This window comes from Aegilops tauschii, chromosome 2 (genome assembly GCF_002575655.3).
Source record: "Aegilops tauschii subsp. strangulata cultivar AL8/78 chromosome 2, Aet v6.0, whole genome shotgun sequence".
NCBI lineage: Eukaryota > Viridiplantae > Streptophyta > Magnoliopsida > Poales > Poaceae > Aegilops > Aegilops tauschii.
The window spans coordinates 634628465-634639665 of record NC_053036.3 but is presented as its reverse complement, the minus strand read 5'-3'; the positions used below and the strand labels follow the sequence as shown (position 1 = coordinate 634639665).

Sequence of the window (11201 nt, the reverse complement as noted above, 5' to 3'; positions counted from 1 at the left end):
TCTAGTCGATATTTTTCTTTGAACATCATTTTTTTGCATAAGTATCGTCAAACACATTAATTTGAGCACCAATATAATAACTATGAACATGCGGGACAAATATTAGACACTCATACACACTCATACAGCTCAAGGCAGTAAAAATAATTTGAAATACATCTATGCTTTCAGCATTTTCATGACCACGTATGTTTCATCTGCTCATGAAAACTGAACAGCGTTTAACACTGATTGGAGCAAACCAAAACTTAGACACTCATAAAGCTCAAGGGAGTAAAATAATTTCAAATACATAACTATATATACTAACAGCAAGCCTTGATAGCTATAAATCTACATGAAAACTGAACAGCATTTAAAATTGGGTGGAACAAATCAAATATTACACACTCATACACACTCATAAAGCTCAAGGCATGAAAACAACATCAGATACATGTATGATTTTAGCCTTTTCATGAGCATGTATGTATTAATCCTCTCGAGCATACATAACATATGTAAACAAATGTATGAAATGTAACCTGCATGCTAAATGATGACAAGACATGCATGCTCCAGGTTTTAATCAAACTGTACAAAGAAATTTAACATGTTGCGGGTCTTTATGAAGCCAAACATTATTTCTGAATCTCAGATTACACATGACACGGTACGCTGTGTGACATGTACATTGCCAGAAACATTGCGATAGTGGAAAACCTATAACAGCGATGAAGGTCCTACTATGACGGATGTTTATTGAGATGCAGTTAGTAGTTCAACTAATTGGAGTATACCTCCAACAACCAAGATACCAAATGAAAAGATATGTAAATAAACCGAATTACAGCAATTCTTGACTGAAGGAAAAGTAAATTCCGTATCTATAAATCCAGCAGGTCTATTAAGACCGGACTTCAGCCTGTAAGTACTTCCTTGTAGACGATGTTCTTCATTGAGGTCAGCAAGGACACGGTCGGTCTTTTTCGCTTCTTTGGATTGTTATTTTTCTTGTTGGACTTCTCCTTCGGCTTCTCCTTCTGAATAAGTATCTTTATGTTTCTCTTCGCGGTTGCTCGAGACAAAGCAACATAGAGTTGACCATGAGAGAACACCGGAATAGGTAGATACACACCAGCAATCGGGATGGTCTGCCCTTGAGCCTTGTTAATCGTCATAGCAAAGCTAAGCCTTATAGGAAATTGCTTCCTCTTAAACTTGAATGGAAACATGTCGTTGTCAGATGGGCACAGAGGTATTCGAGGAAGGAAGACCCTCCTACCAGCGTGTTGTCCAATCACGATTTCTGCATCAATGGTGTTCCTCTCAAAACCTCTAACAACAAGCCTAGTACCGTTACATAGTCCATTAGCTGGATCAATGTTCCTTAGAAGTATGACCGGGCAGTTCAGCTTTAGTTTGAGTGCATGCGGAGGAAGACCATTGGGAGTCAATCCGTTAAGAAACTCAGGAGCTTAGTAGCCATATGGGTCGTCCTCCGCACTGTCAAAGCTATGGTAGATTACTTCATCTCCGTGGAAACACTCTATCATGCGGATGTTTATCTTATCGACGTTGTCATTTGTCGTGGAAAGGATGGCGCGAGATGTCATGTAATTCGAATCAGACATGTTGTCATCTAGACTCAGAAACACGTGGTCAATCAGCTTCTCCAGGTCGTCAACCTCGCATGTAGATGGCAGACAAATGTCATCAGGCAGTAGTATGTTGCCTTGATCGTCGGCTTCCTCTGTGCCATTACCGACCCTGAGCAAGTAATCTGCAAACCACGTGTCATTATGAGCCCTCATGTTGGTGATGAGCCGAAGCTGCAGCATACCCTTCCATAGATGAGAATTTCGGAGGCTTGCATCAATTATCTCGCCCCGTGACCCCCTTCTGACGACCGGAAGCACCTGCCTAAAGTCCCCGCCAAAAACAACAGTCTTTCCTCCAAAGGGTCGGTCGCGTATTCCCATGATGTCACGCATGCTATTCTCCAATGCCTCAACAGCTTGTCGCTTAGTCATGCTGGCCTCGTCCCATAGTATCAATGAGGCCATCCTTAGCAGCTTGGCGGTCCCACTCTGCTTGGTGAAGCTGCACAAGGCTCCATCATCGCAACTCAGTGGGATTTTGAACCTCGAGTGGGCAGTCCTACCGCCAGGCATGATAGAAGCAGCGACGCCCGACGTCGCGGTAGCGATAGCAATCTTGCCCTCGCCCCTCACCTTTGCGAGTATCGCCCTGTAGAGGAAGGTCTTCCCTATACCTCTAGGGCCATCTATAAAGAATACACCCCCATCACCTCGTTCAACAGCCAATAGTATCTCGTCGTATGCGGCCCTTTGTTCCAAATTCAAGGAAGATGAAAATTTAGTGTCACTTTCATCAAACTCAACGGTTGATTCCTCGATGATCTCTCTGGCCTCGCCCTCAGTTGGGTCAAACACATCATCAATGGTTAGAAGAGTGAAATCGATAATGTCTTTACCCATGGACTGCAACATAGCCCTAATGTCAAGCAACACCATCTGCTCCACCTCATTCGGGGACGGGCGTGTTCGACGGTAGTCATCAGACATAGGCTCGAGGTGCCTATCCCATAAAATGCGCACATCGCCTGGCTCGCAGTGCACCAAGAGGGTTGCGAAGAGCCTTCTAAGAGAACATGGCATCGCCCACTGCTCCGCCTCAGTAAGACAGTCGTCGAGCGTGTTGTCAGCCTCGATGAGTCCCAACCTTTCAGCAGCCTCCCTAAAGCTCCCACATACCACGCCGTCCATGGTGAGCAAGTCCTCAAATCTTGTTTTGCCCGTAACATGGTTCAACAACACACGCAGGTAGTATCGCTCCCCCTCGGCAGGATTGGTAGACACGATACGACCTATTTGAAAACGTTCAACCCGCCGCTTCCAGAACTTCTTTCTCTTCTCCCACGTGAAGCTTCCGGGAAAATCCTTGTACAATATATGCCTTGCCCAAGGGTGTTTTTCGTTAGCCTTGAAATACTCAGTTAACATGGATTTTGAAGCATTTTCGGAGGAGACAACATTTTTCAAGTCAGCCTGTGCATTGAATGCATCCCTATGCATATTCGGGAGATGAAGAGCCAACTGCAAGACAAGCGGGTAATTGGCGCACAGTGGGAAGCCAAATATCCTCCACATAACCTCCGGAGGGGTGACCCATCTTGCGTCACCGTATCTCTTGATCTCATCAATGTTACCATCAGCGTCTGGCTGGTCGATGCTGAAAGAAGCCTTATCATGACCCTTATAAATGTATTTGACGGCCTTTATGCTAGAGCAGACCTCAACATTGATGTGGCAATTAAACATCCGCAAAAGATAAGGATTATACGGCACAACCCATCGGTTGTCCAACATTTTCCCTCGGACCTTAGCACGTCTTCCATCGTCTCTACGCCGATAAACTGGGTATGAGTCCTTGCCTTGTACCGTGTTCTCATTGAACGGCCGAGGGTATCTGCACTTGCATTCATTGTCTTGCATGCAAACATTCTTCGGATTGAGAGCACCGCATGGTCCGTGCATCATATGTTTAACCACCATTGCATACAATTCCGGATACTTTTGCTTGTCTGGGAGCTCTGCGGAAATGAGTCGGTCATACTGCTCCGGGACGAGAAGCTTGTATGTTGAATCCATGATCAACAAAAAATGTGCGTGTGGGAGGCCCCTCTTTTGGAACTCGACTACGTACACATAAGCAACAACAACACCCAGGACAATTTTCTTGAGCAACGGGTCTTTCATAGCCTCTAGCTTGCCGTAGAACACGCGGGCCACAATATCAGGACGATCATGCGCCGTCTGACCAGGAAGCAACTCATTTGTTATCTCTTCCCATTTAGGGTTGCAAGTCATGGTTAAGAAGATGTCAGGCTTCCTGTATGTATGGACAATTGCCATGGCATCCATATGTCACTTCTTCATGTCGCGGTCACCACCAGGGTAAGTTCCAGGGAGCACTATTCTTACCCCAACAGCGCTTGCTCGCGTCTCCCCCGATGTGGTCGCATCAACAACTCCTTTATACAAGTCGGCACGGATCTGCGTCTGGTTCTTCCTGTACCACCTCAACCGACAACTCTCAATCTTGATGTACATGTCAACCGCCCATTGCTGCAGTAGGCGTGCTCCACAGAGTATGGGATTGAAGATCCCAGGCCGTGTTTGCGGCATGTAACAGTAATAGTCTCTCACGGAGACGCATAACCTGCTATTCCCCTCTGCACATGTTTGAGTAACATCGCATGAGCATTCTTTTGAGAAATAAGATATTATTTGTAAAAAATGGGACACAAACAACATACCTGCATCCTCATCATCATCATGGCCGAGTCTTGGATGTTGTACAAGCTCCCAAGAAACATTACGTTTAGGTAGCTTCGGATGCCAACCTAGCTCCCCCCTTGGATAGAATAAGGGATAAGTCAACGGGTCATATGCTCCTGAGGTCACACGTATACTATGCCTTTCGTTGTTGTTACCACAAAGTGTAATCCTGCGGTCAAACCTTTTGGCTAGGTCATTGCCCTCAACCCAAATTGCAGCGACCTCAGATGACACCGGTCTATTATATCTTCTTTGGTCAAGCCTCTTATCAGTGTTGCAAGACAAAGCTCAATTCTTGCTTCACTAAAAGGGCTTCCCTCTGAAGTTCAGTGTCATGGAAGTCCTCCTCAAACTGAAATAAAGCCTGGTTCGAATAATCAATAACGATAGTCCTCTCCATTTCCATTTTCACTTCTAAAAGACCGTATGACGAATCCACGTGTGCCAGTGGGAGAATATACTGCATTTGGTAAACGAAGGTAAATGGCAAACAAAATAACCAAACTAATTTATAAGAATGAGAAAACTTACAATTGTAGGGGTGTGAAACACGTCGTATCTTGGAAAAGGTTCAAGCACGACATTGTTAATCAGCGCATTGGTGCGCTGTTCTTGGCTTAACCAAGTCTGCCTTAGCACCCGTGCTTGCTCATGGAATCCCAAATTGAAAAAATGTGTCTTTCCAACAGAGCTGGTGCCTGTGCTCCTCTCCGCTGCGTCGGTAGTAATATTACGCACGGCAAAATGACAACTATTTTTTGTCGAAAATGTTTCATATCCTCCTACAAAATATATATAAAAACAATTTATATAATATTTTGAGATAAAATAACGAGATAATGTATAAAAATGAAATACCTGGGTGAACGTGTCTGACAATCCATGTGATTTCCGGTATTCCATATAATTTAGCATAAACAGTCCACATGATACGCTATAATATTATAAAATAATCCTTTACAACACCACACAAATAAATCAAATAAACAAACCATTGTAACAAGTGCTTACCCACCGGTTTGTATTGCCTCATGAAACTGCTCTACAACCGTCCATTTTGTAACATTCAGATCGGGCCACTTATGACCTCTGATAAACTCTGGACTATGCTCTACAAGTTTTAGACGCTTCTCGAGTCCTCGTAACTATTTTATATATGAGAAATATTAGGTATCAAGGCAAACAAAACATATGTTCAGATGAGTAAAAAAATATATAGTTACCGTAGTAGCAAGGTCATTGCGTTTGACCCGAGAACCAAGTGAGTCCATTACTTGAATCTCACGTTTTTTGGCATTGGCGACTGCTAGATACCAATGGTAGCCCGACATGTTAATCGGAATGAATAACTGGTGTAAATATCATACAAGTCACGGTCACAATTAGATATAAATATTAATAAATCATTATAAATATGAATTAAATAAAAACAATCCATAATTATATGCATGGATAACGAGACAAAAACTAACCATATCTTGTTGTAGATAAGTATTAACATGATGCACGATGCAGTGATATTTTGATGGGTCTATGTCTATTTCCCCGTCTTCTTTTATCTGGCCAGATACAAACGTGCTAACAATTTCTACCTTTTCACCCGCCCTGACTTTTAGATGGTCGTGAGCAAGCATGCAATATATGTAAGCATTTATCACCTGTAATCAACATTTACATTATATTTACAATTTATGATATTATATTTTGTTCAAATTATTAATTACAAATTTTGTGCATTTGGTCTTACACCGTCATGTAAGAACATATCGTCTTTCATAAGGCATTCCAAATCGTCGGTTGATAGCAAGGCATCTCCAATGTCCATGAACTGGGTATTCTTGGGGGCAGACTTGATTGATTCGATGACTGTAATATCTCTAGGGGTACAAACATAGTCTGTCGAATTCATAAAAAATTGAGCCAACTTAGCAATAAAAATGAGCAAAATTAGTTGAATACAAAAGGCAATATCACAAAAATAAGATTTATAATCATATTAAAAAAATACCTTGTGGGATAACATGTAAATTAGCATCCTTTTTTGGTTTTTTATGAGATATAACCACTTCGACATTTTTATGTTGTGAATTTTCGTCCCCTTTCAGCGACATCGCATCTGAACCCTCAATGTATTCTTTTCGTCCATCTCCAAAGTCCATATCCATGTCTCCTGTATTCTGATAAAACAAAAATATAAAAATAGACCTTCTGTATTATCATCTATAAGATACATACAGAGGAAGGTTAGCTATACGCACCTCTTCTCGTGGTGTTTCAGCGTGGTCTGTCATCGTTGCATCAGTGCGTATGTCGGAACCCATCAATTTATATCTATGCTGAAATATAATTAATAGTTTTTACTGCATCATAAAATTATATAAAATATATAATAAAACTTAATGTGAAACTAACACAAATTTTTACTCTACTAAAAAAAAGCATTTGGTTTTATTAGAAAAATATGTTGCTTAAATTGTTTACTAACACAACATTTCGGGGAAAACAACAAACTATAATGTTCATATATAAGTAAGTAGGGGTCTGAAATTGCTTAAATTATTTTAAATTAATTGTATAGGCTATGGAAAATTGTCAAACAAAAAATAAAACAAACAAACCAACATTAACCAAGTATATTTGTTTTTCTACTATTTTTTAATATTTATTTTTATGAACCATGTTTAATATATATATATATATATATATATACAAATTTGTATATTTTGTGAGGTATGTATACTGTAAATATATATGTTATTTTGTGAGGTATAAAAATAATTAAAAAAATTCCTTTCCATATATGATGCAATATAAATGATATTTCCGACTGCATCATATAATTATATATAATATATAATAAAAATAAAAGTGAAAATAACACAACTTTTTAATGCAAAAAAGATACCTAATTGATATTATTAGAAATATATGTTGTTTAAATAAATGTCCTAACCCATGAAAATTCAGGAAAAACAACTAACTGTAATGTTCTTATATAAGTAAGTAGTCATCTGAAAATTATTTAAATTATTTATGTAGGCTATGGAAATCTGTCCAACAAAAGAAAATAAAACATGCAAACAAACCTTCTTCAACCAAGTATATTTGTGTTTTCTATTATTTGCCCCCCTCTTATTTTTGTTGTGATGCCCTTGGTTTATTTAATAAGTATAAAAATGTATATTGTTATGAACCATGTATATTATTATACACTTTTATTGATTTTGTGAGGTATGTATAGTTTTTATATCTGTATACGCACGGTTTTTTATCCACATTATTACACAAGGCCAGAAAAGGCCGGGCCAGGCCCAGCACAAGTGCATCACAGGCAACGGCCCACCTCCCCACGCGACGGCACACCTCCCCCGCGCGACGGCCCACCTCCCCAGCGCGATGGCACACCTCCCCCGCCTCCCACATAACCCGTGGCCACCTACCCCGCCGCAAACCTTATCCCATTCACTCCTCACTCCACTCACTTCAACTCCCCCTTTCTCCTCCGCCGCCGCATCGCCGCGCGCGTCCACGAGCTGGCGGCCGCGCTCCTCCGCCCACTTGCCGCATCAGTCCCTCCCCTCTCCTCTCCACTCACTCGCCAGTCGCCACATCTAACCCGCTCACCTCCCCCCGCCGCATCGTCGCGGACGTCGCCGAGCCCGCAACCACCACGACTCCGCCAGCCGACCACCGCACCAGTCTCCGGCGACCCATGTGCGACCGATGGTGACGCACACATCGAGCAACATCGACCAGGCGCGGGTGCTGGATCTAGTCGCCGTTCAGATCCGCGGCGGTGCTGGTCTCCGGCGAATTCCTTGCTCAGATCCGAAGCAGGGTGACTCGATCTGCAACGCCTGAAGGTCCGGTACGCCGATCCGAACCCTTTCCTCCTCTACTTCTTCCATTTGTTACTTCCCTGACTTGATCTCCTCCTCGCTGATCTATCGAGGCGCCGTGAACCGGCCTCACAGGCAGGGCCAGGGCGAAGACGGCTCCCTGACGGCCAAGACACGGCCACGGTGGTGCAGCCTATGGTCTACATCGCCGGCAAGAAGCACCACCACGAGGTCGGGTCACGGTGGTGCAGCCTGTGGTCTTCATCGTCTACCACTCCGCCGTCTTCCGCAACCCCCACCACTTCCGCGTCAAGGTGAGACAAACGGCCCCTCCCCCCTCCCCCGTCCCCGCGAATGGACTACGGTTCGCGTTTTGCTATAATTTGTGGCTAGCTACGTGAGCGTGTACTGCTACTATTAGCTTTAGGAGAAGAGAGAGGGAGAGGGAGATAGACAAAGGTATGTGCTAGCTATTGTGAGCGTGTACTGCTACTATTAGCTTTAGGATAAGTGCTATGCACACGACACGCCATTTTATGTACACACACGATGGTTAAGTATGGCTGGACATACGTATGATTGAGCAAGTCGCCGTCCACTGGTATGAGCTACGTATAGGAGAACAAGGATAAGCAAGGTCTGTGTGATTTTCTGTGTCTGATATAAATTGCAAGAGTGCTAATTTACGTATTGTTGTAAACTTGATATTATCAAATATCTCGCTAATATAATATATATGGACATGTTTAATTATTTTTCTCCTGTATTCTCCATGCAATAGTTGTAGTTGCACCGATCATGTTGTTTTCATGTGCAAACAACATCAAAAGTAGGTTAAAATGGCCTCAAACGAGTTGCTTATCCTTTCAGATCATCACAACAGAATGACGGTGCAATCGCAATGGAGCTGGAGGTTGAACCGAGGAATAATCATAACCGTGATGAAGCTCTTCGTACAATAATGGATAGTTGAAGGTGAGGCCATGCAATGTTGCCATAGAATACGGGCATCTTCACCACGTGTCATTGTTTTCAACATATATTTGTGTATGTAACATATTTGACTCCCAACTTGGTGGTAGTGGACATAATAAATTTTGTAGATTACTTTTTCTGGTCTACTGTAATATATGTGAGCAGACAACATTGTTGAAATAAATTAGTGAGGAACTGGCAATATGCTCTCAATAAGATGGTGCTGGAAGTCAACGCAGAATATTAATGAACATTTGATTATTGATCAATGTATATATATTCCTGGCTCAGGCTTGATTGATTCGGTGGGTCTGTCAGGTGGTTGTTCATGTCGGCACCGGGAGCGGCATCCTCACTATCTAGAGCGCTCAGGCCAGCGCCAGGATGATGGTGAGGTTTTCTTTAGATGCTATTTGTAGGAGCAGAATACATGTTCTGTATCATGCGGTCTTGCCTTCACCTGCAATGGCTATAATTTGAATCTGCATGTTTGTTTCTTTTGTTGGTAGAAAACTGTAGCGGTGCTTCACCTCTTCTCTGAATATATTAAATATATTGTCTATGCTAACTAAAATACCCTCGTGTTACAACCCACTCTGTGCTATTTATAATATTAGTCATTAGTGTTATTATTTGTAAACCAGACTAACACAACATTGTTTCCTAGATAGTTTGGACTATCTGGATTTTTTGTAGAGTATGCGTTCATATTTAATCAATACAAATTTTTTGCTTATTGGTTAACTCCAATGATTGTATTTGATGCGCCATGAAAAAATTGACCTATCAGAAATAGAAAAATGCAATGTTTGCAGCACTTCATATTTCTGTATATATTCTGTCATATTGTGTTTTGTGAGGGTAAAATTAGGAAGTACTGCCATTAATAAATTTGGCTTTAGAATTTTTTTGGATGAAGTGGAATTTTACATGTCTGTTAATGAAATAAAAAGTCCTCATTTCGCATCCTCATAATTATATAAACTGCTATTTATAGATCCTACATCACCTAATTATAAGATTTTTACAGGTGTTGTAGAGTAGTACCATACAGTTTAATACAAGAGATTACGTCATTCCATTTAGAGGGTATTAAATTAATGGTAATGTTTGTATTAATTTGATTGTCTTATGAGCTACTTCTGTGGCATCTGACTGGGTCAATCACTACACTGTCATGTGTTAGGTATTGTGAAATGACCTTATCTCCACATAACCTTTCTGACATGCCACCTTACAGCACACTGCGTGCTAGAACAAAGTATTTATTATTTGAGTCTGATTGTTTATTCTAAATATTCTTAGAAGATATAGTGTGACTGGTTGCTGTCTAACTTTGTTACCATCTTGTTTTTCCTGTGTAGGTGCTTATAAAAGAACACATGTGACGCCTAATAGGAACGTGGCGGAGCACGCCCGCGAGCTTGTCCGCGCCAATGGGGTTGCCGACATCGTCGAGGTCATTGAACAATGTTCTACTGATCCATGCCAACCGCGTAATTATTTTCTAGCTTGTTTTGTTGAAGACTGTTAGTATTTTAAAGACCATTAATTAGCTAGCTTGGTTTGGACTTTAGACTTGTATCCTGTATCTAGCTTTCATTCCGATGACATCCTATTTGGTGCTTCTCCTCATCATTCAGAGAAGCAATGAATAATGGCATGCCATACACGAAGGCTATCTCCCATATTGTTGGATCTCGAGTTTATACTTATGCAATTTCAGTTTCTTTTTTTCAGAATCTTAAAAACAGTGGCATACAATATTGTCTCACAGAACAGTACAAGCTCCTGCCTTCTAGAGAGCCGATCATACCTATCTTGTTTGATTTGATGGAGGGTTATGAAGGGAGCCAGTTCAAGAGATCATGTGCAAGTGAGTTTTTGATTTTCTTTACTATATCGTTCATATAATTTAACTCTTTATTATTATTTTATACATGGACTTATAGCTATGTTGTTTACCTTAGGAGCAGTACAATCTTAAAACATGTTTCTAATTCAAACAAAACTTGGCGACATGTTTCTAATTCGTGATGGTCTG

General features: G+C 41.4%; 1 pseudogene; it reads right to left on the bottom strand.

Moving 5' to 3' along the window:
- Positions 1-899: 899 nt before the first annotated feature.
- LOC123497281 (uncharacterized) lies at positions 900-6508 on the bottom strand (annotated as a pseudogene).
- Between the last annotated feature and the right edge of the window lie 4693 nt (positions 6509-11201).